The sequence below is a fragment of the Agelaius tricolor genome, unplaced genomic scaffold (assembly GCF_023055355.1).
Source record: "Agelaius tricolor isolate 1412-34295 unplaced genomic scaffold, bAgeTri1.0.p SCAF_2, whole genome shotgun sequence".
Taxonomy (NCBI): Eukaryota; Metazoa; Chordata; class Aves; order Passeriformes; family Icteridae; genus Agelaius; species Agelaius tricolor.
Genome location: NW_027269262.1, coordinates 43,915,368 through 43,927,521, shown reverse-complemented (window position 1 = coordinate 43,927,521; position 12,154 = coordinate 43,915,368).

Genomic DNA, 12,154 nt, shown 5'->3' with positions numbered 1-12,154 from the left:
GTCCTGACGGGGTTTTGTAAGATCAGGCCCATCTTTTATTAAAGACACCTAAAATTATCTTGTTTTCCTGTGTTTAAGTGTTCTCCTGACAGCACTTCTTTGTGGAACATCCTTTCCTTAGAGTTTTGTTAAGTAGTAGGTGTCGGGTCCGGCTGTCTGTCTCTGCCCCGACACGGGTAGAGTGGTTCTTGGGTGGCACGCGATTCAAAGGACGAGTCTGGACTCTTCAGCTTTTCGATCTTCAGATTGTTTATTGTTTCTTATCTACAAAATTTTCTGTCTGCCCAACAGAGGTCTGATCTGCAGGCAGTCACAGGCACTCTCTGACCACCCACGGGGCGGTCATGTCTTTTTATACTAAAATCTACGTACACAATATTTACCTTTATTTCCCAATGCTTTTCACCCATGTTAGCAAGTGCACCTTTACCAGAAACCAATCCCCAAGTGCCAACATCATCACAGGAGATAGAGGACAAGAAGAAGAAAGAAGAAGGACGAGACATGCCCTGATCCCTCCATCTTGTCTCCATAACCCCCCTGTACCAAAAACCTTAAAGTCTGTATTTCACCCTCTAAATGTGTCTCTTTTACACCTCTTACTCTAAAGTGATTCTCTTGTCCTCAAACTCTTGTTACTTCTGTGGATGGATCAAAATCAAGCCACCAAACACTCTTGGCAACATTCCAGGGTTTTCGAGACCCCCCAAGGGTTCTCCTGGCATCTCTGGACATCGGAAACAATGTGCTGAGATCCCACAGTAGGGACATAACATAAATGTTAAACATGTACATAATCCTGGGATTGGCAGCCTTGTGGATGCTATGCACATAATCCAAGCCTGTCACTGGGAGTTATGAGTATCCCATGAGAAAAAGCAGAATCACAGTAGCAAGCAGTGATCTGGTAATCTGTACAAGGTGGGATTGCTTCTGTTGCTCCTCATCCCCATTTAAGGTTTCTCAAAGTAAAAGATGCATTGATATATTTTTGCTGTTTTCATCAGCAATTCAACTACATGGGTTTCAGTTGGCTTAATATAAAAATTTTGTTGATAACTTGTGCTTTGAGTAGTTGTCACCATTTTTTAAAATGACAAAATCTATAAAAAACCTGATACCATTAAAAATACAATATCTACAGAGAAAAGCCTCAATAAGAAGTTTGCTCGTTATTTCAAAGAAAACATAGTTATTGCAATAACTGTTGATCCAAAACACTTCACATGTGGGAAAGTTTAGCTGAAGAAAGAACAGTTCAGATATATATAAAGACAGACATCTATAAAAAAAGGCATATAACTTGACCATTTAAATTCCTAATCATGAGTTTAAATAGCAAGGTCTAGCTCACTTCCTTTTCCCAGTATTTCATCTGCAGATTTATGGGTATAAACTCTAGGAGAGAGATCCAGTTTACGTGTTCTATCCTGCTCCATCTGGCCTTTTAAGAAGGCTCACACCAAGGTGGTTATGTCTCGGGATGGAACATCTTCATATGGTGGTGATAGTTTGCTCCCTTTAAAGTATTTTTCTATTGTGGTTCTGTGTTTTAGAGGAGCCAATTAAAAGCATGCTTGGCAGGACATGGCTTTTTCAGCTTATCAAGGCTGGAACTTGCTAGATAAGCTCTGTTGCAGTCTATGCCTATATCATGCCTCTGCAGCTTTTAAATGCACTGTAATTTAATGCTGCCTGCCAATAGTATATTACTTCCTATACGTGGAATTTAAATGCTGGACAATTTGGCTTTTTACTGGGTTCACTAGAAAGTTATAAAGAATTATGTGCCAGAATTTCTTTTTTTTTTTCTTTTCTTCACATTTAGGCCTTATTTTAAGAATTCTATATTGGCTTCATGCTGAGGTCTATGCGAACACAAATCGGTGCATGGGGAACCACATCCTGCCACGTGGCAGCTCCCAACAGCTCTGCTGTCCTGGGATGAGAATGGATGAGGATGTGTGGGGGCCTCACCTTGTGCAAAAACTGGCCCTGACCCACATGTAGATGAGCAGCTATTGCTCTCCAGTGCTGCCTTGGCTTGGGCTGAAATAGAGCTGAGTGGTGTGCCCAGGAATAGGACGTTGCAGTTGACTCCATGGCAAGAATCCTGTTCCAAGGAACTAGGAAATGCTGGGTGGCTGCTGGCTGGTGGTAACCTACTCTGCTGTGACATCATCTAAGTAAAGGATTTCCAAACCTATGTGTCCAACAGAAGGGCATGTTAAAGGATCTTGGGATGTAAAGTACATATTTGCCATAGCCATGCTAAGATCCTTCAAGCTGGAGCCCACCTAGTGCAGTTCGAATATTTCATACATTTCTGGTTTTACTTTAGTTTATTATCTGCTTCCAGCTGAGTCACATGACTGTAAACAGATCAGTTTGTCTCTAGAGAAATGATTCCAGAATATTGGGAGAGTCCGATCAGTCGAAATACCATCTGCAGAAATGAAGATTTTAAAACTCACATAAGGTTGACCAATCTTACACTGCTCCTGTTTCTTCTCTTATGTTTTTTTTTGGGTAAGCATATCATTTTCTGGCACAAAGTCTAATTTGTTGCATGGATGCTGACATTGCAGCAATGTTCCTCAGCACTTGCAAATTTCAAAAGCAAAAAAGTGGCTGACTTCAAAGTAATGCAGATATATTAATAATTAATGAAGCTTGTGTCACCAAAATCAATGTGGAGACCTAAACTTTAAGAAAAACTAGTTAAAAAAATAACTTGGGTCCTTGAGAACATTGTCCTCAGACTTTTTCTTATTAATGTTGCTGTCATAGACTTGAAGACAAAGCAAAACTGGTTAGAACCACCACAAGAGTGAACTCTCCATCAGTTCAGCTCCACAGCAGCTCACAGAAATGTTGCCATTGTTCATATTTTCTGTAGTTTGGTCAAGTGGCTGCCTGGTCACAGCAATTTAGGTGCTCAGCAGATGACAGCTCAGTACAGAGGCAATGCTGGAAAATGTCAGCACTTGGAATAGGGACAAGGAGCAAGTTTGGGATTAGGAAGGTGCTAGAAGTGCTGATGAAGCACTGATTTCTGTGCTTTTCAGATTTGTCTTTCAGGCTTCTGCTACCTGTGAGGAAGAGCAGATGGCTGGTTCTGCCACTGCCCTGTGCCTTGGGAAAGGCACAGGAAGAATAAAACACCAACAGTCACAATACACAGAGGTGTGCAGACATCCTCTCATTACTGTGGTGAAGCCCGCTGAAACAAACTTATGGACTGCAGGTATACACCTGCTCAGTACTGAGCCCTTGCCTTCAGGCAATAGGATCACAGTCCTTGGGATGACTGCCATGATCTACTTATCCTTGAGTAAATAGTTGTGAATTCCTCCTCTGGATAATGTATGACTAACATTAGTGGGACACCCAATTAGTATTCAGAGCACAGTCAGAATTCTCTTCCTACCACTTTGCTTTGCATCCCCCCTTTTCTTTGCTTCATTTAAAATTTCCTCTTCCTACATTTCAGGACTTCTTCTAGGCAGGCATGTTGTAAGCATCAGATCTCAGCATGCCAATGTACCTGTCTACTTTGTTCAGCCATTAGTGACACAATACCATTAATTTCTCTCATCCTACAGCACTGCCTTTTACAAAAATGCCATACTTCCTGGCCTTTCCCAAAGAAGCCTGCAGCCTGCCGTGTTGGTCTTAAAGCACTCTGAAACAGTGGGGCCTGCGTCCCTATTTATTCATTTATTTATTTAATCTGGACTCTTAGTGCAGTGGGATTTCTGTACAAATTGGGATATTAGTGAGACATATCTTCTTGACTGGAAGTTGATCACCTTGCCTAATGCCTTCAATAATATGACTCAAACCCAGTGAGCTCAGATACTGCCTTTGGGTTGATCCAGACTATGAAAATCATTTAGGATGGAAAGTAGTCCAGAATGATCTCTTGTTAACATGGCTGCTTGTATTTGAAATTTAAAATATGATGGCTGTAATTTAAAGTGTGATCTTTACCTTTTGTGCCTCCAGTTCTCAACTCCATCCTGCTTCAGTGGGAGGGGAAGGGGAAGCAAGAGAGCAACATCTGGTTTGGGAGAGTCTCCATGGGGGTGAACTGGGGAGTATGATTCCTAAACCATGGCATCTGCAGTAAAAGCTGAGAATCTTCCTGTGAAGAAGACAGCTGGTTTTCAGAAGGCAATTTCTGGGCTTTTTTGACCCATTTAGAAGCATCAGACACTGGGTGCCTTCAGTATGCAAAACTTGTGCATGGCATTTTTGAGCAGTCTACTTGCTGATGAGCTGCTGCATCACAAAGCTGCCTAACTGGAGCAGCTTCTTGCAGCAAGGCTTTCAAATGGATGTCATTGACCTAAGCTGTGGTGCCAGCAGCAACAGGGACTGGAGGAATTTTGCATGTTTTTCAGTCTGAAGTCCAGATTCTGACTAAACCCTGCATGGGTGCTGGTATCCAGTGATGGGCTGTTCTCAGTCACAGATGGGTAAACTGCATATCTTCTTTCCAGCCTGTAGTTCTGGATTTTCTGTCTGATGTGGTTTTGAAAAGTACCAGCAAATTCTTGCAGAAGTCTTTTTTTCTAACTGCAGCTCATGGATATTCTCCTGGCAGAATGGCAAAACTTGTCCTGAACTTTCTCCTCTTGCTTTCTGTTAAAGACTGGTTGACCCTTCTTGGTTTACCTTGCATTTGAACTATGGTGTTGGAAGAAATCCATTTTGTACACACATAATCAAGGCCTTTCACCAAACCTCCCTGTTGTGCATTCCAGCAGAGATTAACCATGGCCACTTCAGGCACAACCCACATGTGGCAGCTGTGGGTAGTGAACACAATGTTAAACATCTCCTACACAGAGAATCACGAGACAGACTGCAGTCTCATTAAGTCCCTGGTACTCTCCCATTCCTATTTTGTTCATTTAAATTCCCCTGAAGAGGGAGTATCAGCTTTCCAGAAGAGAAGAAACACTGACTGCTTACTGAGGAACAGCTGAAAGCTATCATTTTTAGACTTATGATTTCTTTTGACATTGAATGCTTACACTGGAAGACACATTTTTCACTACAAACTATTTCTATTTTGCTTAGTAGAGCAAAAGAAATGATTAAAGCAAAAGCTATTCCCAGTTTACAATCACTTCTTCAAGATGGTAATAATAATTGACCTTAGGTTAGTCTCTATATAAATTATATTTGAAATTGTGTAAGTTGCAAAGAAGCACAGCCGGACAGTCCCCAACACATTTTCCAACAGAAAATTACGTCAGATTTCAGTAAGACATGGAGTGAAACTTGCTTTAGTTCTTAAATGCTGTGCCCTAAACAGAAATCAAGCACTTGTATCCCATATGTTACAAGTATGATGTTTTGCTAGTCATTAACAAGAAAAGTATTATGCTTAATCTGAGGTTTTTCTAAAGTTTTTTTTTTTTTTTGGCAATTACACTATGGAAGGGAGCAGCTGAAATAATAATAAAACTTTATACATGCAGGGAACTTTCATCTGGGAATATCAAAATAATTTATAAGTCTAGTTAAGTCTATCTTGATATTTTCCTAGGATACTGCTTTCCTATGGCATTTGGTAAGCCAGTAACTTTGCCCTGGTTTAGCAGAAGGGAGAACTGGGGCACAGAAAGGGTGAACAACCCATGCAGGGTTACTGCAGCAGATCACGGAGGGTTAGCCAAGATTCATGCACACAGAGATGGGGTTCACATGATGGGTTTGGCTTACACCTTGGTTTCTTATGGTAGGGAGGTTCTCACTGCCAGGAGCCTTTCCCCCTGCAGTGTGGAATATCCAGGTCCTGAGGATCTACCTCTGGGTGCTGGTAGCTGCTTGCCTCCCTCTTAAATTTCATTCATTCACAAAGGGTCACTCACTAGGTTCCCTTTGGATGCCCAAGCCCCTCTCTTCCCTGTGCCAGAAAATTGGGCTCTCCCACCCCCAGCAAGGAACCCAGCTGGGACAAGGAGCACCTGAGTGACAGACTCCCAGATAGCCACACTTACAGGGGAGACAAAATGCACCTGTTGAAAGCCTGATGCATCTTCAGGTTTCTAGTAAGCATCCTGAGGTACCTGGAGAACAGCAATCCCTCAGTTGTAAGTAATGAAGGCCCACTTCCTGATGCTAAATCCCTAGCTGAGAAGAAAGGGTGAAATCTCCTGACCACTGAATGTGGGACCACTCTAGGGAGTCTGTCAGCCACTTAAGAGACACGTCTTCAAGAATAGGGGATGGCTCTGATCTGTGAGATCTTCATGTGTCTCTCTTGAAACAAGCTGACCCCTTGTTCCAAACAGCTCCTTTCTGTCTGGAGCTGCAAATACATCTTCTTTAAAAAGAACATATTTTCACAGGCCATAAATCAAACTCCTCTTCCTCATCAAGGGAGAAACACCCCATATTTCATGGCAGAGAGCTTGTAACTAACCCAGGGTGCTAACCCTGGGTCTCTGTGGATGGTCTGGGCAAGACCTGGAGAAGAGCCACATTGTGTACTCTGGATAGAGGAATTTCCCTGTTGTGCCCATTTCTGCCGCCCATGTGAAATCTAACTGCAAAAAACACTAACTGGGAAACATAAATCTGTAGGTTTACAATTAGCCTTTAGGCAGGTGCCAGTGCATAGACTTATGGACACTTGAAAGAATATTATAAACTTTATTTGTTCAGTTTTATGTGTGTTGAGCAGAATGTGTTTTGAGGAATAAATCAAGGGTGAAAAAAAGAAATGTGCATTGTAGCTTATTGTCAGTCACACACAAGGATTATGAATTTTTGGCAGAGGTTCCAATAGTAGTTTTAAAAGAACCTTTTCCCTTTCTGGGATGCAGAATTTAGGAATTGTAGGAATTCAGAGACTGTAGGAATATCAGAGATTTTAATTGTAGGAATATCATAGATTTTCTATCCCACATTGTTCATTTTATTTCAGTATCTCCCCTCTCCTTAAGTGCTACCTTCTTGCTACAATTTATAGCTGAGATTTTTGGGCAGGAGGCACAGCTTAGAAAGTACAGTGTGAAGCTCTGGAAATCTGGCAAAGTGTAGGAGCTGGTCTGGGACATCAGGACTTTTGCAGGATGTATGAGCTGCTCAGTCAGGTAAGGGAGCACCCAAAATTCTTATGAAAATAAGCATTTCCCTTCAAAAATCTGGACTTAGACCACACACCCCAGTAATATGAGATCTCAAAATAGAAAATAACTTTTGTTTTCCTGGAAGGTACCACGCTGCTGATTCAGAACTGAAACACCACTACTCCACCAAAGAATAAGCAAATCAGGTATCTGCATGGCTTGCAGTTAGGAAAAACCAGGACAATATATTTTTTTACTATTATCTCTGTTTTTCCAGTGATTCTGTTCAATTAACATGACTAGATGTACAGATCCCAATGTCATTATTGGATTCCAAAAAAACCAAAAACAGCAGGTGCCGAACAGACTTGCAGATCTTCCAGAATTTTTATTCATTAATGAACTCCAACTTCAAATACACCCAAAGCAAACATATGTACAGAAGGCTTAAATTCAGATGTGTTGAAGGAATTCCAGTTCAGGACATTTTATTAACCTCCACATAACTGATTGTGCTTTAGCTCTGCACATGTTTTGATTTGTCACTGTTCAAAAAAAATCAACAGCGCATGCAGATCAGATGCCTGGTTGAAATATTTTGTGAAAGTGAATGATCAAAAGCAGGTCAAATGCCTCATTCTATCTTGCTCAAACATGTTCAAAACCAGAATAATTCATAGCATTTGCTTAACTTTATTAATGCTTTTTGTCTTTTTTTCTCCCTCTAAAATCTCTGTAAAGGAATATCACAGTCTGTGAATTCCAGGACATAAATATATACACAGACAAATTAATTGCTAGTTATGATGTGCATTAAAAAAACTGACAAACCAGTATATTGAAAAAAATCATTTTATGAGTTGTTACTTGCTTGAAGAGCATTATTAAGGTATGAAACTGAGATGTTAGGTTAAGTTAGAAGGAAAATTCTCACACAAAATGAATAATACAGAGCCTTACCTTGTAAGGTGAGACAGGGTTTTGGTGTGAAGGTCCACATGAACTGGGGATGTTTGTATTAAAAGTATTGTTATAGTCTGGCTTTTCTTCAGCAGTTGATTGTGGCAGTGAGGGTCAGAAATGTCATCTTTGGACTGTTTCCTAATTTCATTCTCTTAATGAAAATTCAGCCAATTTGCAAATAATATTGCTGCTGTTGATTGAAATTTTATAAGATCTTTCAGTACATATGGAGAAGTACCTTCAACATGTATCTTTAATGGTCTTAGGAAGAAGGTAATTAAAACCACATACTTCATAATGAGCAATGTCATTCTAAATCGGAAAACTTTTGTATGTCTTTGATTTTTTTACTATTACCCCTTTTTTCTTGAAATCTGCTATAATTTATGGGAAAACACTAGTCTTTTGTAGAATGACATGGAACTGGGATTTTATAATCTTTCTAAGTAGTATTAAAATTATTTCCCACAATTGTTGTTTCCTTTGGGATGATTAAATGTCCTTATCATTACCATTCCACATATATATACCAATTGTCTGTAATAACTTTGTTGGTAATCAATGCCTTTTATGGGATTTTTTTTTTTGTTTAGTTGTAGTCTCACTTTTCACATGGATGATACATCTTGCCCATGTTTTGGACCAATGTGTATTTCTGTTTATGTGCATATGTGTGGCACTGATTTTTAGTTTGAGGATCACTGAATATGTGGTAAGACTATTTACTTTCACTGTTTCTTTTGACTCAAATCTTTAAAAAAATTATTGTACTTCAAAGTGACTAACATTTGGTTTCTGTTTAGAATGAAGTTTTGAGCCAACTTTTTCTTTTTCCCACTTCTCTCTCTTCCCCCAACCTGCCTGCCTAATACCTGAGCCATTTAACCGTGTGATTAATGTAAAATAAAGATCACCCAGAATTTCACTGTCTGTAAGATGAATTATACTCTCCAAACATAATGTAGTTGGAGACTTGCTCTTCACATGTGGTGGTTTTTTTTTCCCTCTGAGTGCACTGTCTGATCTATACATGAGGGACTAGTGAGACTCACACTGTTCCCTGCAAGGTTCTGGTTTGATGATAATTTTATTTTTAGGGCATTGTTATTGATATTGGCTAGCATTACTCATAGCCTTTAATCAAAAGGAAGGAGTGATAAAGACATCTTTACGATAAACTCGTATGTGATAAGCATGAGAAATATGGAAAAAGATTAAAGACCTAGTATCTTGGCCTCAGAGAAAAGAGTCTTTGTCCTGTTAAAAATAAAGTTGACCAGATGTGCTCATTTAGGCATAGGAGCTCTCATTTTCTCATCAAACGCATCACTGGTTAGGCTTTTAAAATCAAAACCTTTTGAATTGGAGTTCCCATAATGATTTTTACATTGCTGTGTGACCAAGTTATGGAGAGCACTTCAGCTTGTACCTTTTTTCTGGAGGTGTATAGCCAAAACAAGCTGGCAACTAAATATGTGCTATAATTCCTCACTGGATCAGGGTGTCAAGTGACATAGTTTGTCCCTTGCTGACCTGTTCCTGTGCATGAACATCTTTGTTGTTGCACTGAAGTGAGGCAGGTTGTAAAAAAAAGAAAAAACAAACAGCTGCAGGTGCAATAGTCTTATCAATCAACCTGTAAAATCACTCAGTCTCTACATCTATTTCTCTGAAAGGGCCTAAGGAGTTAAAAAACCAAACTTATAAAAATTAAAGAAAAAAACCAAGTGAAATACCAACCAGGCCACCTGTCCCTGCAGCACTCACCCACCAGGCTGCATATGCTTGCCACTGTTTGAGGATGAGGTTTGTCAGAAGCAACAGCATCTGGCAGGGAGGAGTCTTCATTTGCACATTCAAGGTTCATGCGGTTAACCGAGCCCTTCTACTTCAGGGTCACACACAGCTTGTGGGAGCATTTTCTCATTAGGTTTTACAGTTTAGAGGAGACTGAACATATTGATCTGCAGGACTGCAGAGAGGTTAAATTTGAGACAGGGATTTTAATTGGAATATTTGCATACAACTGTGTGCTCTGGAATGAAGACTTATTTTTCATTCACCCAGGCAGTTGACTGTGTAGGTTCCTACTCTAAGTATGGAGAAGAAAAGGAAAACTTTAAGAACTATACCTCAGGATAGCAAGAAGCCTCTGGACATATCCTAAAATAAAAAGTTTGGTTATACCAGGCTCTTATTCCATCACTTTGACTGTATTATGCTGACACTCAGTGAATTCCCATCCTCTTCTGCATTTTTGAAGCAGAACCAAAACTCTAGGAGAATATAGATTATTAATGTTTTTTCCCCCCGTTTTTTTTTAATGTGAAAATTGTCTGCTTTTGAATGGTCTTTAGGGGAAGTAAGTCTATCTTTCAAATGTCTTTTTCCATAGACAGCTCGTTCTTGTCTATCAGGAAACATTACTGGCTTTTGCTGGAAGAGTGTAATGAAAGAGCTGTTTAGATTTCACAAGTTCTTAAAAAATAATTTTATTACTGTCGAGTGGAACCACTTTTAATGTTTTTCATGTCCTAGATGGGATTTATCAGTGTTGACAGAAACCTTAAAGAGGTGGAGAAAATAGTAAACAGTCTTTTAAGCTGGAAGATTATATGTGTATCCAAGCACCTAGCAGCTCTGATATGGATAGTTGATCTTCAAATCAGTAGGAACAACCACATGGCTGCCTCATCTTACCTGATGAAAATCCTATTCAAGTTTTTGCCATTCTGCCCCAAGATTATGGAGGGGACAGGTAGGGAGAAGGTTTTATGAATCTTTCAGCAGTATTTCACACCCCTCATTCCCAAATGATGGTGAAAGAACTGCTGATGGTCTGTGATGCCACAGGCCATGCTTACTTCTGTGAATCAGCACTGGAAGGGCTCCACTGGTGTACTTTAGGTCCCTTCCCATCCCTCAGATTGTCACAGAGCCACAGCCTTTTCTTCACTGGGCCTTGCTGTGCAAAATGCATCTTTTGCTGCATGGCAGTTTGCTTGGTGGGCTGTTCAGTCCCAGGCTGTATGTCTGTGTGATGGTTTGCAAAAAAGGCATGTAGAACCATCACTCACCTACATCCAGTAACTGGCTTGACTTCTTGAGAGCCTTGTATGGTTAGGAATAGGGATCAGTAAAGATGAGTGGTATCTTTGGTGGCCATTCAAGTATAGCAGAAAACTCCTAGGGGGCAGATGAAGTTTGTCTGGCCTCTGCTGCCTAATGACCGTTCTTCTGGAGAGTCTCATGCTGAATTTGTAGTGGTGTCTCTTTGTTTAAACATTGACTTTCAATTTATCACTTAAGGGACCCAGCCTTAAATTACTGATGGGTCATTATTTGCCCTTCCTAATGGTAAACTGAACTGTGCACACAAACAAATCAGAAACAGCTGAAGGTAAAATGCTTTCTACTCTGGCAGCCCAGCACTTTATGCTGGTGTCACTTTGATTAACATAAACTGTCAGTGGCCATGGCAGCTAGAGAAAAGTTTGTCTTTATTACCTGGAAACTCAGCAACACAGCTGTTACTGCTTTAGTATGGCCATAGGATGGAAAACGGATAGTCTGTGATGCCCCGTGTTGGGTGCTGTGTGAGCACAAGCCAGAAAGTCTGTTTCCATTTCCTGGTGCTTGGAGCAGAGGGCTCTGGCCTCCTTGGCCACAGACTATTTTCAGGCAGGCAGTAGGCATCCTCCACAAATGTTCAGGCAGGGCTCCTGAGAGCCTGTGCTGACTCAAGTGAAAATCCAGCTCAGTGTTAGGCACAAGTAAATAGAGAGGGCCCTCTGGAGACACTGCCATATTGTTTCCACTTCTTCTTAGGCTTCCTGAGCACTAGGGATATCAATAGGCAATAATATAAACCTATCCAGTAGTTTTTTCCCCTTGTAGGATCTGTATCTCATTAATTTTTGTGGGCTGGAGAATATATCCAGTAAATACCTAGTGGATTAAGCCCACAAAAGTATGATAGTCTTGGTTTACAAGCTAAGCAGTGCTCCCCAGGTAATCCTTTGCTTTTTTTCTCCATCACTTGCTGAAATGGAGCTACATGTAACTAGAAGGGAGCCATGTGGGAATAAAAGCATCCAAACAGC